This window comes from Psittacula echo (genome assembly GCF_963264785.1).
Source record: "Psittacula echo genome assembly, chromosome: 4".
Classification (NCBI taxonomy): Eukaryota; Metazoa; Chordata; class Aves; order Psittaciformes; family Psittacidae; genus Psittacula; species Psittacula echo.
In genome coordinates, this window is record NC_137738.1 from 101,238,788 (window position 1) to 101,258,774 (window position 19,987).

A 19,987-nucleotide genomic window follows, 5' to 3' on the forward strand; every position below is an offset into this window, starting at 1 on the left:
GGTGGGGAATGAGTTGCTAGTGGGGGTTATGCGTTCCTATTGCACACAAGGTAGGACACTTGCTACATCAATCATCCACAATGTCTCAGTGCAAACCACAGACCAGTGAGACACCTGACTCTGAATTGAGCTTCTTGGCCTCTTTGTCAGAACAAAATCAAATGTCATGATATCACAGTAAGTGGAAATGAAAAATGCAATATACTGAACGATAACATGTAACAAAAATCAGAAAGAGATTTAAAGATACCCAGAGTAGGCTGACATTTGGACATTGTATTTCAGTTTCAAAAAAGATGGCAATTATGTGAAAGCTATGGAATGTGATATTTTTCGCCAACTAGCGCTAGGCTTCTTGCTATAGCTGTTACATACTTTCTCTGCATGCATCTGTGCCTGTGTGCAAGTGCAAGAGAACGTAGTATTTCATTACAACTTTGCACTGCTTGAAACAATCAAATTATCTCATATTTTTTTCTCTTTAGATTGTTTTTTCTGTCCTATGAATTGGGCTGGCTTTTTGAAGCCACCTGGAGAATATGGATGAATCTCACTCCTTCGGCCATAACCTTGATCTAAAGTACAGAAACACAGCAGGAGCTGTCTCAGGATGGTATATGTGTAATACGAAAAGAATCTAGATTCAAGATACCAAAACTAACTCTACTGGCTATATCTGTACTGCTAAATTAAACAGTGGCAGGGCACAGGCCCTGGAGCCCAGTTGTCTGTCCTGTTAAATGGGTTGAACAGTCTGTAGCATGCTTTTCTCAAAGCTGACTAGTTTTCTCCCCCAGAAAATTGCAGACACAGTTTAGGAGTTATCACAGGCTGCGATCCATTCCCAGTAGGCATGTCGGATGCAGCTACCCTGTGTTAAAGAACTGGTACTATCATGCCATGTCCATAGCCAAAGGCATTAGCACCCTCTAGTTTGCCATATAGACGTAACCACTTCATCAAGTCACCATGGCATGACTACAGGCTCCTCTAACGTTTTTTAACACATCACAGACTACAGCTTCTCCAAGCAAAAGAACGAGTAAAATGCAGTGAAAAACTGATCAATTATGCATACTTTTGACAACAATTGGGAACAGTTACTTATTTGCATTTGAAAAAAAAAGAAGACTAGGAGGATAGTCTTGTGCCTGACCACAGATCTGGCTTGGCAGTAGATTCAGGTCCTAGCTGTGCTGAGTCTTGCTGTGTAACCCTGGGAGTTATACTTCATATTCCTGAGTCTCAGTTCATCAATAAAACTACAATGACAAAACATCTCAGTTCTCGGCTAATATATCCAGCTCATCAGGGCAGTGTGTGTACATCTCTTAGTATCATTTTGGACAACATGAAGCTCAAGGGGCTCTCACTCTCAATTTGGGCCTCCAGGCTTCTGGAATGAACCAGACAATAAAGTTGTATATTTTGAATAGCTTTGTAAATCATCTACTAAAAAAAAAAAGAGTTTTCACGGAGCTCTCTGTGTGCCTCATCATGGGATGTACTGCCAAAATTGCAACAATTATCTGTCTATCTTAGGTACTTTTGTGGCTCTCAGAACCATAGTATATCTGCATATCACAGACTGTAACTGATTTTTGCTTTCCATGCAGCTGTGAGACTGAGAAGGCAGTGTTAGCATCTTCATTTCACAGCAGTCAGTGAGACCTGTATCAGAACTAGGAGAAGCTGGCAGCTTGGGAAATATAATGTGGGGTCCCAGTGCCACTACCCTTTCCCTGCTATGTCCTCACCATAAAGGAAATCCCAGCCTAGAGGCTGAAAAAGGCTATGACATATCCTATCCAGATCCCAAATATGGAGGGATGAAGGACCAGGATCTCGAGGTGCACTGCAGAACACATTTCTTCAGCTACCTGGAGCTAGCCAGGAAGACTAAATCATTTGGAAGTCTAAATGCCGTTGATTTCAGTAAGTTTGATTTTAAATGTACCTATGAACCCAGGCTGAAAGACAAATCTGTGCTCTTAAATTGCAGCCAGATCTGATCATAATGTAAAATAGCTTACTCATGATAGCTACAAATCAAGCCAGTTTGAGTAAAATGGCCTGCATAAGCTGTGGGACTGACCAAGGCTACAGAGGACACTACTGACGAGAAAATTTATTTCTCTTCCACAAAGTCCAACACAGATTCTGCAACCTCTAAGCTATTTTACCTTTTAGATATAATTTCTGTCTTGGATGGGAGTATCTAGGAGTCAGAATTTTGTTTTCAAAATACCCTTTCCCATCTTGATGATAATTGACTGGACAAGTTGTCTTGCAACTTCTGGAAATAAAGTGGTTACCACAGATTAAGTAGTTTCTCATTTCAGGAATAGATTTTACTCCAGTAACTGTCAAACTCAGTCCATATTTTAGGAATAAGCATCCTGTAACTTTTGTCTCAGTTGTAGAGATGCCAGGAATTGGAATGGGACTACCTCTGGGTCCTTAGTGGGTCTGACAGGCACAAGGAAATGTGGTCACTGATTTCCTCCCACTAGACCTTGGAATTCTAGACAAGATCCCTGAGTCATCACCTGTGGTGAAGGAGGGACAGAAAGAACTGATGCTTTAAAACCTATTTTGGAGTTATATGAAACTCCAAAAATATACATTTTGAAAGAGAATTAAAGATCAATTAAATGCTAAGTATGTTCTTTGCAGGTGTTTTTCCTAAAGAAAATATCTGTACGTTTGCTTCCTGGCAAAAAACTGTGGCCTTCCTGGCTCTTCTGCAACATATGTCAGCACTATCATTATTTTGCTAACGAGACGCACTTGGCGAACAAGACAGAGGTAGAAGTTGAGGAAATGGTTGGTTGAACAAAGTCATCTTTTCTTTTCCCTCTGTTAGGCAGCACTTAAAAGAAACCGAGGTGTAAGCTAGTTTTCTTTTCAGCATGAGGTTGGAGAACACACAAGATCTTTAAATGCAGGTCAGCACCTTAGCCAGTGAGGAAGAAGTAATTAAATTACATTTGTCCAGGCTGGTTGTTAAGTTGTCCTGGGTGGCTGAACAATAGGCTTTTCTGAGCCTGGAGAAAATACATGTTTTTCCAATTAGATGAAGCAACAAGAAGACAAAAAGGTATAGGTAGAATGCTTTAAATGACAAGAGCTACAGAGACAGAAATTCTCATGTTTGTATTGCTAAGACAGCATAAAAGGAATTTAAGAAGCCTGTAAAGAAAGAACAAGGACATAAGTAAGGCAGAAGAAATTCAGAGGCGTGCATATCAACAATGTATAAAAAAGACCAAAATTTTCTTATTATCTTTGTATTATACTTTCTCAGTGTGCAATGGAGTTACATACATATAGTACCAAGAGCTGCAGTACTACTAAGAGTATGGAGAACCTGCAAGCAGCTTCTAGTCCATCTGCCTCTGCTCCAGGCATTTCCCAGCTTCTGCCTCTCAGGCTCCCGTACATGCAGGGCTCAGTGTCACAATCTGGAGAAACACTGGTTTGAAAGGGAGTAATTTGAGATTTATGTTCTTCACCAAAGAACATGGTCTTCCAGGACACAAAAATCTTCAAAATATCTATTATGCTGATTTAAAAATGAACATTTTCTTTTACTTTTGGTCATGAAGACTCACAATTTATGTTATTGTAACAATTTTCACAATACGTTGCTCTGAAAACCTTATGGTGGTTTTTGTGATGTTACTAATTTTCCTTTGTGTCTCTCTCAGCATCCTATTACCAGTAACCTATGACACTATGAGTGATCATTCGTGTGTTTGCACGTCTGTGCAAGCCAAGATCCGTGTCTAAGGAAGTAATAATCCCCTGGCGCACACACTTCATACAGAATGTTTTCTATTTTTATATAGTCTTTTGTCCCACTACTTTACTTCAAGTCTCCTCTCTTCCAAATAGGAAAAACTGCTGCTTTGACAGCATTTAAGATCTAATATGACAAATAAGTGTTTGTAATAAATATTCTTATTCATACAAGATGATTCACTCATGTCCAAGAGGCTCTTCCCAGACACATGAGAGTGGCCTTTGGATTGAAAACAGAATAATTTGTGTCAAAAAGTCATCAAGGAAACAAAACAAAACTACAAGAAAATAAATACGATGTGGCAAATTCAAAACACAGCTCTATCTTCCTTTTAGTAGCTATCTCAGCTGGACAGAGTTGTAATTACCTAGTTTAATGTCGCCATAAGACCATCGGTGAGTTGGGGTGTTCTGCAGTTTTCTGTTAATAGAAAATTGACAGAGATCCAGAATATGTTTTAAATTGCTCATGGACTTAACACTCCTACTTATGGTAAGAGAAAGCCAAGAATATGATATATTTTGATCCTTATGCTTCTGATATATTTTCTGTCTTCTTCTGTATTCTTTTTTATTACTATTAATTTCAATTTAATTGGAAAGGACTGGTCTCTTTTGCTCTAAGCACCATATACATTAATTAAACTATAGAAAGAAAGATTAAAAAGTAATTCGACAATTTTTTTTATTATTAGACCAAATATATGAGTCTAGTAGGTCATCTTAAAAACATTCCTCAAAAATACCCTTCACAGCAACTACAAATATAGCTCTTTGTCCTCTCCAGGAAAAAGTAGAAGGACCAAAGTAGAAGGCCAAACAGATTAAGAAATACAATCTGAAGAGGAGATCAGAGCACACTGTTTTAAGCTATGTTAGGGAAGAGATCAGTTACAATTGTTGCCATGTAACAAGGACTACAATTGCAACTAAACAAGCAAATGCAATATAATAACAAGAAAAATCATAATACCAGTATATGAAATAATGATACGCCATTATAATGCTGTTTCCAAATCAGATCCTGTAGTCTCAAAAAAGTTATTAAAAATTACATGTTCAGAGGCAGGTTGAAAATCATTAAGAGCACAGAGGTCACTTACGTAAAATCAGAATGAAAAGACTGGAATTGTTGACTTTGCAAATTAGAAGACCTAGGAAGCCTACATAAAAGCATATAAAATAATGAATTGCTCAAAAAAGCAGATTGCTGGCTCTGCTCTCCTTTGCCAAGGAGACAGTCAATGAAAATGAAAGATAATCAATTCAAAGCTGATAGAAAGTAATCATTTTGCATCCAATGCATGATAAGACCGTGGAACTCACAAAGAAGTCTTGAGATCAATAGTCTAGTAAAACCCAAAGAGGAACTTGCCTTCTTATTGACAACAAAAATATCCCTCCTTTTAACAGCAACGTAAAAAAAAGTATGCTGGAAGGAATAAACATTTCAAGGTTTAAATCAAATTCTGGTGATTGTCGACTTCCTTGGACACATCACCTACAACATTCCCACATGCTCGCTGGCTCTTGCCAAAGACAAAAATGGCCTGGATGGACCATAATTCTGATCCAGTATGACAGTTCCTTATATTCCCATCTTTTCATAAATAAGCTTCAACGACATGCCTGCATATACATGCCTCTGTAGGACTCTATCAAATGTGAACTGTGGTTACTTGTTAACTAGCAGGTCAGTATTTTGGGGGGCAGTTTCCATGGCACGGCCTTCAAAACAGATTTTCCTGTAATGCTTCTTTCTTTACACATCAGGCTGCAGTACCTAATGAAGGCAGAAGCTTATGTACTGTCAAATAGTTCACAGAGTGGATTTTCTATCTATTCTTTTTCTCGTTGTGATAGATAGCACAACTCTCCTTACTCTCATTTACAAAGATTTTTCTCAAATGAACTATGAATAATTAAAATCTAACTCCATTTGTTCTTTTTCTCTTAATTGAAGAAATTAAAGATGTATGTAGTGTGACTTCAATGACTGCATATGAAAAGACATACATTATTTTATTCAAGTATAGCACTTTAAATGATACAGCACATATTTTTTTACTAATTCATGCCTCATTCAAGTCAAATATTTGTGCTATATGTGGCAAATTAAGCTAATAAAAGCAATTTCATTAAACGCTAGTGTTTTTGTCACATCTGCAAACTCTAATTTTTCCACCCTTGTGCTCACTGAGCAGTCACAGTTCCTGTTCTACATTTTCTTCTCCCTTTCTTTTTTTTTCCAACTGCAAAGTTGAGTTATTGCATTTACATTATTTATAAGACTGTCCATAGCTAAATGACTGAAGTATAGATTCATTATGGACATAGGCCCTCTTGCTGCAGGGCACAAGCATATCACCGGCTGTTTGGGGTTAAGAAGAAATCTCCCCAAAGATCTGGTGTTACAGTTATTCATTAGGAGATTAGTTGCACCCTCCCTAGACGTACCTCATAATGATGACTTTTGGAGACTGGATACAGGAACAGACTAATAATTTAATGGGTTCTGTGCTGCTGTTCCTCTGATCCTAACATGTCATTGCTAGAAAACTTATTGAAGGTCATTACTGGAGGCTAAAGAATAAGCAAAACCTAGTAGCAAATATTTTTCATATGGATCACTTGTTAATTAATTCCATCTATGGCTAATGAATAGATGATAGACTAGTAGATCATTGGATCATTGCATGAATTTATTTACAATGCAGTCTTAAAGACCTTTCTTTTTCTTTTCACAGTCATGCAGATGTTAGAATTTTGCATCTCATTCTATTTCAGTAGTGTCCTACCTGCTCCCATTTTTAAGCCATCCAGATAGTTATTGTTTATTCAGTTAATTATACACGACAAAACATGGAAGGATGAGGAGAGGTTGTTTGGTGAATAAAGAATTTAATTGTGTCCCAATGGCAAAATCCCTTCCATCAGACTATTTGTAGTTCCTCCTTCTTTTCTGAAGCATAACACTGCTACAACGCCACACCATTCGTTATGGCATAAAATCCCTATCAGTTTCCCAAAGACTCCTCTGGACCTTTTTTCTCTACTTTGCTTGCCTATTAAGGTGGTAAAAGATGAGTTGGGCTGCAGTTAGCTCAGCACTACTTAGTGCTGACCAGCCACAGCACGGGGAATGGCCAGTTGGCCATTGCCAAACAGAATAAATAAGGATTGAACTGTCCTTGACATGACTCCAGCTGGAATAAGTCTCATCTACTGAGCCGCTGACTTTCACAAAATTTATGAGAATGCAATATCTTTGAAACCTTTACTCCTCTGTCAAATAGAGCTGAAATTGGCCCCCAGGTTCAGAAGTTATAAGGAGAGAACTGACAGACAGTATGACGGGAAAAGCATTGTTTCCTTAGGAAACCTGGCTAAAAATACCAAACCTTAAAAGCAAGAAAATGAAGAGCAAAAAGCATCATAAATTCTACAGTGCACCCATGATAAACAAAAGGACATTATTCTTGCCAAGTGCAATGGAATGAGGTTTCACCAACACATAACAGCCTGTGAAGTGCTGACTGCTTGTTGAAGTCAATGGTGCAATAAGAAAGTGACATACTGCAGAATCAGCAACACACTTAACTAGTCACTGCTCTCAATTAGATGTTGGAAGCTAACATGTCATAAATCAGCATCTGCCTGGCAGGGATTACTGTTCTGTGATCCAGTGTCTGCCATTACAGGTAGGAAATGATGGTTTATAGCTACTTTTTAACCTTGGCCTTAAACACTTAAAGTCTTTGGTGATGTTCACCTGGTATGAATTCAGACACCTTCCTGGAAATGCCCAAGATAGAAGGCTGGTCATCCTAGCCTCTCATTACAGGTGCTGGAGAAAGACTGGATTTTCTGAAGAGCATCTCAAATCAACTGCTGTGCTGATTTATCCGCTGAAGGATTTTCTAACTCTCTATTGACTAGCAAAAGAGGCTTATGACACTCATCTCCTAACTTAAGCTCCAAAACTTGATGTCCATAGTTATGTAGAAACACCATCACCCTTTAAAATGCTTACAGAAAGACTGATTTTTTGTTAACATTTTTGCTTTCCATTTCTTCTTCTCCTGAATGGCAAAGAAAAAACTCTTAATTTGTTTATTTTCTCTTTGAACACCAGCATCATATATTCCCTTGCACTAGTCTATGGAACAGGTTATATTAATTGGTCACAGTTTCCTTCTGCTGGCTCTGAGAAAATAGAGCTCAAGCAATGCTGATCCATGCTTCATGAACGGTGAGGTCTGTCTCAAGCTCAGCCTGTACTTGTTGCAGTTTTGATGAAACAACTAAATGTTAGGCAACTAAGAGCCGGGGCAAGAGCAATTAATTTTAACTAATTGTTTCTATGTCTTTCTGCACTAAAAAGTTTAGGGCCTAAAGTGATTTCTGTGAAAGTGGTATTTTAAATAAAGTATTTAGACCCAGAAGAGTGTATCTTAGCAGTCTAAAGTAATTGAAAGGCACAATCATTTAAAACATTTTGAGTCTGAACAAGGAGACTGTATCAATTAAAGGGCAAGAATAATAAGACCAATCTGTTGTAGCCTGCCTTGTAGGGTAATTATTGATGTATACGGAGGGGGCAAGCTAGTTGGGCTTCTAGGTGCTATGCAATTTCATTTCCTTCAGCAAAGCCTAGACGCTGTCCAATACCAACATGTGCATGCTTTCAAAATGGTATCATGCATATGTTTAAAACCTGGTCAACAATGCATTGATTTTCAGGTAAACTATCCTGTACCAACAAGGGTTCAACAAAGTGGGCGATTATATTCATAGACTCACAGAGGGCTAAACTGGAGGAAGGACAGAAGGATGATTCACTGCCAAGGAGGAGAACGGGAAATGGGCTGTTGTGGTTTAAGCCAGTTGGCAAGTCAGCCATGCAGTTACTACTCCCCCCCCTCCCCCTTCTCCCGGAGGGATGGGGAGGAGAATCAAAAGAATGTAACTCCCACGGGTTGAGATAAGAACAGTCCAGTAACTAAGGTATAACACAAATCACTACTGCTACCACCAATAATAATAATGATAAGGGAAATAACAAAGGAAGAGAATACAATATCACCTGCCGAAAAACGAGCCTGACCGAGCAAAGAGTGCCCTTCCAGGTAACTCCCAGTTACATCCCCGGGCATGACGTGCTGTGGTATGGAATACCCCTTTGGCTGGTTTGGGTCATGTGTCCTGTCCCTGCTTCTTCCCGGCTTCCCCTCCTCCCTGGCAGAGCTTGAGACTCACAAAGTCCTTGGTCAGGGTAAACATTCTGACCAGCAACTGAAAACATCGGTTTTATTAGTACTGTCCCCAGGCCAAAAGTCAAAAGCACAGCGCTGCATCAGCTACTAAGAAGGAGAAAAAGTGACTGCTACTGCTGAACCCAGGACAGCTGTGTTTCAGAGGCCACAATCTTTTCCCCATTTCCCTCCAGCACAACCATTTCTGCTCCATTATTTTGAAAAGCTTGCTTCCCCTCAGGCACTTGCAATACTCAAGTCTGCAGGAGGTGCAGAACCATGATCTAATCCATCACCTCTGCGTGTCCACAGCGAAGTCACTCCAATGAAATTGCTCTCTACAATGCCCAGAATCAGAATCATGGAATAGTTAGGGTTGAAAAGGACCTTAAGATCCTCTAGTTCCAGCCCCCCCTGCCATGGGCAGGGACACCTCACACTAAACCATGTCACCCAAGTCTCTGTCCAACCCAGCCTTGAGCACCACCAGGGATGGAGCATTCACAACATCCCTGGGCAACCCATTCCAGTGCCTCACTACCCTTACAGTAAAGAACTTCCTCCTTATTATCCAACCTGAACTTCCCCTGTTTAAGTTTGAACCCATTACCCCTTGTCCTATCACTACAGTCCCCAGTGAAGAGTCCCTCCCCTGCATCCTTATAGGCCCCTTCAGATACTGGAATGTTGCTATGAGATCTGTGAGATGATGCTATGACATCATGGGTCACCCCATATCAGAAAATGGGAGGAACACTGCACATGTTGCACTAGATGCCATGAATTAATGTGGACAGGGGAAAAAAAGATAAGTTCCCCCCTTTTTGCCTCCATACTATTGAACATTTCAGGTTAGGGCAAACCAGGCTGATAGCCCGCACTGAGGAAAATCCTCAGCCATGTCTGTGCCTTTAGACCAGAAACATTCTCAGAAACCATGCATTCAGATGTAACCAAAAAATTTCAAAAGCCCAGCAGGTACCAGCAGGATGCAAGCAAATTGTGGAATTTCCACCTCCCGTTAAATTCCTCACTTGGAAATGAAAAACAAGTGAGATTCTCATTTATAGAAAGGTCCTTTTACATTGCAGAAAGGTATGAATAGGAATCAAATATATTGTGTTGCATATATATAGCTAATACATCTTTGCATGTGTGCAGAGTATCTTGTGTGAAAGGAAGCACTCCAATATTTGTTCAGTATTTCATCTCCCAGTATAATTTCAATATGTAAAACAAATGTTACTTATACAGCACACTCTTGTAAGTCATACAGATGTAACTTGTTCCACCGGGGAGGATTTATTAGTCCCAAATCCTAGCCATCTTGTTTCTTCTTCGTGTCTGTTGTAGCATTCGTAAGACGAGTCTGAGAACTGGAAAACACCCTCACATGCAAATCTACATATAAAGCATACCTTTTAATTTATTGTTTAGATATTAGGTGCTGTGACAAGATAAGTCATATGATGTGTAATTGGCCCCGTGAGGATTTATTGATGTGTATAATGCATACACTTTTATTAAAGTATAAGAAGAAAATTACTTTGTCAATCATTTCTAAGATAAAAAGGGCCTGGAGAAAGCATTAATTCTTCTGCTGTCACTTTTGGCACTGTAGTCCTTTCTATGCACAACTACACTTTCAAAAATATTGCTATTGTGCTTTAGTCATAAATAATACACAAGTTTTCTGGTTTCTGATTTGATGTAAAAAATGGTCAGATGTGTTCACACATGCAGGCGCATGCGCACACACATCAGGCAGCCAATATCTGAGTTAATGATATATAATTAAAAATCAAAATAGATAAAACAAAACATGGGAATGACACTGGTGTCCCTGTTTTGTCAGAGGAGAGGTAAACTCCAGCTATAGATATAATCTACCCAAGGCAATATGCATATTTCCATCTATGTTGGTGTTTTTCCACTTTGCTGGAAATAAGACCCATATAATCATCATAGGAAATAAAAGGATTTTATTTGCTTTGCTTGTATTTCAGCCTTATCCACAACATTATCTTGCTCACAAACACCTAAGTAAAAATAAGGTCTTTCCTCTTGGAGAATAGATCTGCTGTCCAAACCCTTTCAGTTCCACCCATCAATGCAAGCAAGAAGATCGACTCTGCTACTGCCTCCTTGTTTCACCTCCTGTGTCAGCTTTCATTTGATTGTATGCTGTTCTTGGGAACCACAACAAATTTTGTCACAAACCATCCACAAGATAGATTCAAAAACAAAGCAGAAAAGGTTCTCTCTTGCGTCATACATTGAACAGATTAGCCTGGAATCTGACTGGGATATCTGCTGGGAATTTTGTAAAGGAAAAACTACACTAACTCGTCCTTAGGCAAAGCTGAAGTCCATCTCTGGCTCCATAAGCTTCTATGTGCAAACACCTTATAGTTAAAAAAGTTTACAGAGTACTGATTTATGCCACCCAATCCATCCTGGGCCACAACCACTTTGGAACTCAAAGCTGGTTCTCCTTAAACTAGATGAACATCCATTTGGACTGCTCAAAGAATTTCAAATATAACAACACTCATTTGAGCTGGCATTTCAATAATATAAGCAGCTGAGGATTCCTAGGATAGCAATTCTTTGAGTCACTTCCCAAACATGTTATCTACGTATATATACACGATCAATCATAGATCTATATCAACCCTGTAGAAGGGCTGTGCAGAATATGCTAAGCCATTTAGTAATCAAGTACCAACCGAGTCTTTTATTTATTGGCCACCCATTTTGTAGTCCATTCACTCAGAGCCTGAACTGTCATACTGGGAGGCTGTGAGCCCATATCAGTAATCCCAACAAAAAGCATGCAGCCAAGGGGGCTGCATGGGCCCAGGTTTGCTCTTGGAATGAAGAGCTGGTGGCCAACACTCCTTAATGGGATGTTTCCTGAGGTCTGAAGCTTGAAAAACACAAGTGTTGGCCTAACTTTTCTGTAGTAGTGCAACTCTGACTTAACTTCAGAGAGAAGAGAGTCAGAGCCATACCAAACAGTCTGGCATGGAATAGCCTCTTCCATTCTCTCATGCCACATCACCTCCCTTTCGTGGACAAATATTCTTTTGCTGTGGGTTCTTTTTCATATGTAACTTCCAAAGCATTCAGGAACTTAAGTCTTTAGAGAACTGTAAAATAACATAACATCACATTGCCTCCCCTGTCCTCTTTCCAGCTTGACAGAAACCTTTAGATCTGCTCTATAGAGCCTGCCAGCAGAGGTAAGAGAGTAGCTGACAGTAGCCACTGCTTATCATCTGGATGCAGATGAGGGGAATAAATAGGTATTTTTCCAATGTGGTTTACAACTAGAGCTAGATGGAATGGGATGGTTCATTTCAAACCAATTAGCCTTCCCCATTACCCCAGAAGAGGGGGCCTACACCCAAAATGTCTTGCAAATAGTCCATGACACATGCTAATCCTAGGACCATGCCTGAGCATCATTTGAGAGTGTGATGGTTTATGCAGACCGAAACTGCATCAGTACTATACACACATCTTCCCTCAGTTCTTTACCAGGATTTTTTTACTTTTCACCTCTGCTTTCAAGCCTCTGATCTCCTGATCCCAACGGCTATGGCCACATCCATCTTCCTCTTCCTGTTGTGTTTCATGTCCCAGCCATTCACAATGCAGCGGTCCCCAGCTTGCCTCATCTTTTCGGGGTGCCCACTGGATTTGAAAACCTTAGGAGCTAGAATAACCCTCCAGTGACAAAAAAAAAAAAAAAAAAAAAGGTACATAAAGATGATTCAGAGACTAACAGGTTGGCTAAAAGGAGGCAGCTGTGTGCAACGACAGCACTTTCCTGACACACAGGCAATCTAACTGCCAAATTCAAGTCCTTGCCTGAAATAACACTTAAAAGCAGAAGAGGCAAAAACTTGTTAATAAAATGACTGTAAGATTTTTGTTTTAATATTGGCAGAAAAACATATTTTCCCTGACCCTGTTTTTAAAAGTGCTGATTCACTTTTCTTTAAAGCTTCCTAAAATATTCAGCTAAATAGAGACGCTTTTCACATTTTGGGAAAGTTTTAATCCAAATTATTACAGTCTGGCAAAGTTATAAGCCACTGAAAACACAATTCAACCATGATAAAGGCTGAGCAACCTTAATCACAGGCTTTGCTACTGTAGTTAATCCTCAGAGGGGGTTATTACACCAATAATAATTTTAAAATATTATAGAATTACTTAATTTTTTATTTCTTGACTTGGAGAGATTTCTGGTCTAAACATTTTTGATGTCTAATTATGATAGGGGAATGCAGCACTAATAAAAGTTATTGCAGCACACCACTCAGACTGATAGATTTTGCCAAGAAAAGAAGTTTCTTGGTAGGGGGGACAGTGGAAGAGTTGCAGAGATCTTACTGTTCTTCCTAAGCCTGGATTTTCTTCCACAGGATAATACAGTCACTGGTAACAAATTCACATTTCTGTACTGGAATGCATTATTTTGTTATCTCACATAAGAGAGTGAAAATTCAGGAAAAAATATATGTACACTGATTTTATTGCTTTTTAAGTGCCATAATGCTGTGAACATCATCCCTTAACTGGCAGAAAGATGGGCTGCCCTGAACCATTTCAAAAGAACACACATTTCAGACTAGAAAGCAAAAAAAGTGATAAATCTCCCTTTCAAACATCAGCCACCATTCTTAGCATCATTGCATCAGGGAAAAGCATTCTGGTTTTTAAAGCTCCAAATCAGGAATGAGGAATAGCTGGTTTTAATTTTGTTTAAAAGCTGGCCAATATTATATTTGCTTATTTAAGCTTCATTAAATTCAGATTCCCATCTGCCTCTCTTTCATACCATTTTCACATCCTAAGTAAAAGCATTAGTCCTCTCTGCTGGTTATAACAAGCCATTCCTGTCAGTTATTCATCTCTTGACAAAAAAAACCCTCCACCCTTAAAAACTCTATGTAAAAAGCAGCAACACTACCAAAAAAAAAAAAAACAAACCCAACACAAAAAAACCCACAACCCTCAAAACCACAAACTCCTGGCCTTTCCAAACAGGACAATATATTTGTAATAACATCTTTACCGAGTTCATGTATCTTCTTTATTGCCCTTCATAAACAGGCTATTGGATCCTTCGTACTTCCAACGTGAAAAATGAAAGAATTTCCTCCCATTCTTGCCTCTCTTATCTCATAATTGTTTTGTTCAGAGCAGTAGGAGAGACCAATATAAATGTCTCTGCTGTTTTATTTGTCCTTTTCAAGCTCATTCATATTTTCCTCGAGGGCACTTTTTTTCCCCTTTTCCTTTTGAATTTGTATCTGTTTACTGCTCTGTACACATAAGCAAGCTAAATGGTTCAAGATTTTATTCCAGAGCTTTATGTAACACAGATAGCAGAACAAAATATTTAACAGTGAGATTTCACAGTGGCTTGTGATAACGCTACAAGGTAAAAAAATCAGCCCCCGAGGAATACCCATATCACTGAACTTTTGTTCTCAACTGTGTTAATTCTCTCAGAATGCAACACCAGCCATCCTTTCTTCCAGACATCTTGGGCTACATTGCTACAGCCCTTGTTTTGTTTCATGAGGAAAAGGATACCGGAGGCGGCTGGATACCAACAGCTGAAAGCTCTGTCCTGCAAGAGGGGTTCACATCTCAGGCACATCTTGAAGTATGGCAAATATGACTAGAGAAAGTAAAGAGGTGGTTTCAGGGAAGATGTTATTTCTCATGATTTCAGAGATATAAATTGTGGTGTCGATCTTCAAAGAAATCCCCGGACAGGATACTGATCATATTGATTTTGCATGGCAAGGTTTTGGTATCAGAGGGGGCTACAGGGGTGGTTTCTGTGAGAAGCTGCTAAAAGCTTCCCGTATGTCCAATGAAGCCAATGCCAGCCAGCTACAAGGTGGACCTGCTGCTGGCCAAGACTGAATCCATCAGAGACAGGGGCAGTGCCTCTGGGATAATGCATTTAAGAAGGTGAAAAAGTTACTGCTCAGGAGCAACTGCAGCTGGAGAGAGGAGTGAGAATAAGTGAGAGCACCAGCTCTGTGACACCAATGTCAGTGAAGGAGGAGGTGCTCCAGGCACAGGAGAAGAGATTCTCCTGCAGCCCATGGTGCAGCCCATGGTGAGGCAGGCTGTGCCCCTGCAGACCATGGAGGTCCACGGTAGAGCAGATCTCCACCTGCAGCCCATGGAGGTCCATGCTGGAGCAGTCTGTTCCTGAAGAACTGCGCCTCATGGAAGGGACCCACGCTGGAGTAGTCTCTTCCCAAAGGGCTGCACCCCATGGAAGGGCCCCACGCTGGAGCAGTCTGTTCCCAAAGGGCTGCACCCCATGGAAGGGACCCACGCTGGAGCAGCTTGTGAAGAACTACAGCCCATGGGAAGGACTCATGTCGGAGAAGTTCATGAAGGACTGTCTCCTGTGGGAGGAGCCCCATGCTGGAGCAGGGAAAGAGTGTGAGGAGTCCCTCCCTGAGAAGGAAGGACTGGCAGTGATGAACTGAATACATACCCCATTCCCAGGAGCAGGAGGAAGAGAATTCGGCAGTGATGTTGAGTCCAGAGGAAGGGTGGGGCGGGGGGGGAAGGTATTTTAATATTTGGTTTTATTTCTCATTACTCTACTCTCATTTGATTGGCAATAAATGAATTTCCCTAAGCAAAGTCTGTTTTGCTCATGATGTTAATGCTGAGTGATCTCTCCCTGTCCTTATCTCAACCCATGAGCTTTTTCCTGTATTTTCGCTCCCCTGCCCGGCTGAGGAGGGGAGTGATAGGGTGGCTTTGGTGGGCATCTGGTGTCCAGACAGGGTTAACCCACCACACCAGTAAAGATTGGCTTCCTGTGTCTGAGCCTTCTTACCATATAACTCTGCTAACCAAAGTAGATATATGCTGTTCCTGCTTTCCTCCACCTTCGTACCTACAGCTTAAAGAAAGCACTTTGCATGTCTCTAGCAGGCAAAGGTTAGAGAGCATCAGGGGTCAACTTACTCTGTGTCTATATATATATATAAAAATGTATATAGGTTAATAATCTGGAATTAAAATTCTAGAACTGACTCTAACATTCTCCCATAACATTTTGCTAGCTGAAATCTGGCACAGCACAAAATCTATGCCTGTGTTTTCAGATGACAGCCTGAAAGGCATAAGACTGGTATGGGAATAAAGGTATCACAGTATCACAGTATCACAGTATGTTAGAGATTGGAAGGGACCTCAAAAGATCATCTAGTCCAATCCCCCTGCCAGAGCAGGAACACCTAAATAAGGTTACATAGGAATGTGTCCAGGTGGGTTTTGAATGTCTCCAGAGAAGGAGACTCCACAACCTCCCTGGGCAGCCTGTTCCAGTGTTCTGTCACCCTCACTGAGAAGAAGTTTCTTCTCAAGTTTAAGTGGAACCTCTTGTGTTCCAGTTTGTACCCATTACCCCTTGTCCTATCATTGTTTGCCACTGAGAAGAGTCTGGCTCCATCCTCGTGACACTCCCCCTTTATATATTTATATACACTAATAAGGTCCCCCCGCAGTCTCCTCTTCTCCAAACTATAGAGACTCAGCTCCCTCAGCCTTTCCTCATAAGGGAGATGCTCCACTCCATTAATCATCTTAGTTGCCCTGCGTTGGACTCTCTCCAGCAGGTCCCTGTCCTTCTTGAACTGAGGGGCCCAGAACTGGACACAATATTCCAGATGCGGTCTCACCAGGGCAGAGTAGAGGGGAAGGAGGACCTCTCTCGACCTACTGACCACCCCCCTTCTAATACACCCCAGGATGCCATTGGCCTTCTTGGCCACAAGGGCACAGTGTTGGCTCATGGTCATCCTGCCGTCCACTAGGACCCCCAGGTCCCTCTCCCCTACACTGCTCTCTAACAGGTCGTTCCCCAACCTATACTGGAACCTGGGGTTGTTCCTGCCCAGATGCAGGACTCTACACTTTCCCTTGTTATATTTCATCAAGTTTCTCCCTGCCCAACTCTCCAGCCTGTCCAGGCCCCACTGGATGGCAGCACAGCCTTCTGGCGTGTCAGCCACTCCTCCCAGCTTAGTGTCATCAGCAAACTTGCTGACAGTACACTCAATTCCCTCATCTAAATCATTGATGAATATATTAAATAATACTGGTCCCAGTACTGACCCTTGAGGCACTCCACTAGATACAGGCCTCCAACTAGACTCCGCCCCATAGACTACAACTCTCTGGCTTCTGTCCTTCAGCCAGTTCGCAGTCCACCTCATTACCTGATCATCCAGACCACACTTCCTCAATTTAGCTATGAGGATGCTGTGGGAGACTGTGTCAAATGCTTTGCTATTAATTATACAACAGAACCTGCATTGAGAATCTAGACACGGAAGTGTGGAAACAATCTCTTAAGGGAAATTGTCATTTGGTGCTTCTTTCTATCCTTTTTTTAACTCTGTAGGTTCTTACACCACGTTCACATCTGTAGCATTCAGTGGAGCATTAAGCAATGTGACTAACATCTGTCAAACGTTTGGTGTCTACTTATGTGAATGCTTACTTGGAGTGTTCCCGAGACTTGGCAGCTGGTTATCTTTTGTGATCTGAAGATCTATCAAGAGGGACTTCTGCCAAATCAGAGATTTTTCCACTCTTCTCCTTACTAATCACAGCAGACATTCTCTTGCTGAGGTGAAGGGCAGTAAATTGTGGGATTGACAAACAGAAGTACCCAGAGACACACATCGCCTGGGATGGTTGGGCAAAGTAAGTCTCCTGGGAACTAGTGGAGAGCAACACCCTGTGCTGCCTCATGAGATGAATTTAAACCTCACCTTCAGTTTTAGCTGACCATGTTGAGAGGGTCTGGGGACATTTTATCCAGGAATTGGGGAAGATTGCCTGAAATATTTCATTCCAGAAGTCATCCAAAACCGACAAACCTGCCACATGTGGATGGGAGTTCATTTTTCTATGGCCAGCTTTTTTGTGATGATCAGGCTGCTGGGTAAGGCAGATTGATAATTGTTTTAATAAGATAGGGTAAGAAGAGGCATATACATAGCAAGCAAATCTTACATCCCTTCAGACAATGGCACCCCATGTTTGTGCAGCATCACACAGACCCCCTTATGGATTTTCCCGTGGCCCACTGCACAGAGTAGATCCTGTCCATGGACAGAAATATCTCCTTTTTGGTCATTCAAGCTAATGTATAATTTTCTTACAAGAAAACATCTCTGTTCACAAAAGACTTTTGCATTACAACTTCTCGCTGCACTGTTAGACAAAAGCAAGGCCAGGCAGGCAGTGTAATCACTGGTACCACCTGGGAGCAGGACCGCTCTTACGATGAGCTGGCTGAGGTTGTCCTGTGGCCAGGGCATTTGTCCAGCACAACAGAGCCTGAAGGCTATGCTGGACAGGCAGCACAGTGCAGCGCAGCACAGGCTACAAGGATGCTGGGGAGGGACTCTTCATCAGGGACTGTAGTGACAGAACAAGGGGTAACGGGTTCAAACTTAAACAGGGGAAGTTTAGATTGGATCTAAGGAAGAAATTCTTTACTGTGAGGGTGGCGAGGCACTGGAATGTGTTGCCCAGGGAGGTTGTGAATGCTCCATCCTTGGCGGTGTTCAAGGCCAGGTTGGATGAGGCCCTGGGTGGCATAGTTTAGTGTGGGGTGTCCCTGCCCATGGCAGGGGGGTTGGAACTAGATGATCTTCAGGTCCTTTCTAACCCTAACTATTCTATGATTCTATGATTCTATTCAGTTAACTGCTATGTGCATCACCAACTATGCAACCTGCAACCATCTCCTGCTCAAGATCAATACATTCAACCCCTCGATCCACGTAGAGCTATATTTCCCAAATAAAATTAGAGATTATATTAATAACATAAGAGCTCCTCCAGCCTTAATAAAATATCCAATGGAGCAGACGAAGCCTGTTCAGGATCACTAACTTCTCAAATACATCTTCTGCATGGCTCCAGGTACAAGCAGTGAAAGAGGTGGTTCAGGTAGGTTCTGGCACAGTTCAACAAGGAAGCAGGAAAGTTCGGTGGTTGTGTATAACTAATGCTTCAGGACATAGTACTACCTTTCCTGGGTCCTCTCCTTGTTTCTGAGCTCCATTTCAGGCTCATCTTGAGTCAGAGAACAGCTGTTGTTGACCCAGACATGCGTCTTATAAGTGACAATAGATAAGTAACTCCATTTGAGTCATTTAATGGCCTTGCCTTCTGGTGAAAAGGTATGAGCTGCTTTTTTATGGCAACACAACCTTGGTCAGCACTTCAGGGATGAGAATTCAGCCATCCCAGATCCCAGGTTCAGAGATAACTATACCCTACTGACTAATGACTATGATGACCTACCCTACTGACTGATGACTATGACCCTACTGAATAACACTATCGAGAGAGGCGAATCCATGTGGGATTGTATCAGTGAGAGGTCTCCTGACAGCAGTGCTGTTTCCTATCAATGCCTGCTACAACTGTGCCTTGAAGCTGGTCTCACACCACTTAAGCTCATTTACCCTGGGGCTCACAGCCTCCCCGAGACAAGCAAATGTAGCATGTGGCCAACAATGTCAAACATGACAGAGGGATCCGCAAGTATGAGAATGGATGTTTGCCTTCCATGATGCCCAAGAAATCTATTTCAAAAGCTGAATTAGACATTATATCAGATATACTGTGTCCTACCATTTATAAAACACCTGAAGTACAGTTACTGAAATACACTTATTTAATAAAATATTGAAATAAAATACCTAATAAAAATTAGCTCAATTACCTGAAACATTTTTCTTTCTACCACTAACCTAAGACATACGTAAAACTTTATTATGTTTAATGGCTGTCTGGGTTCCTGCTGTAATGATTTCAGGCAGCTCACTGAGCTATGATGGCTTTGC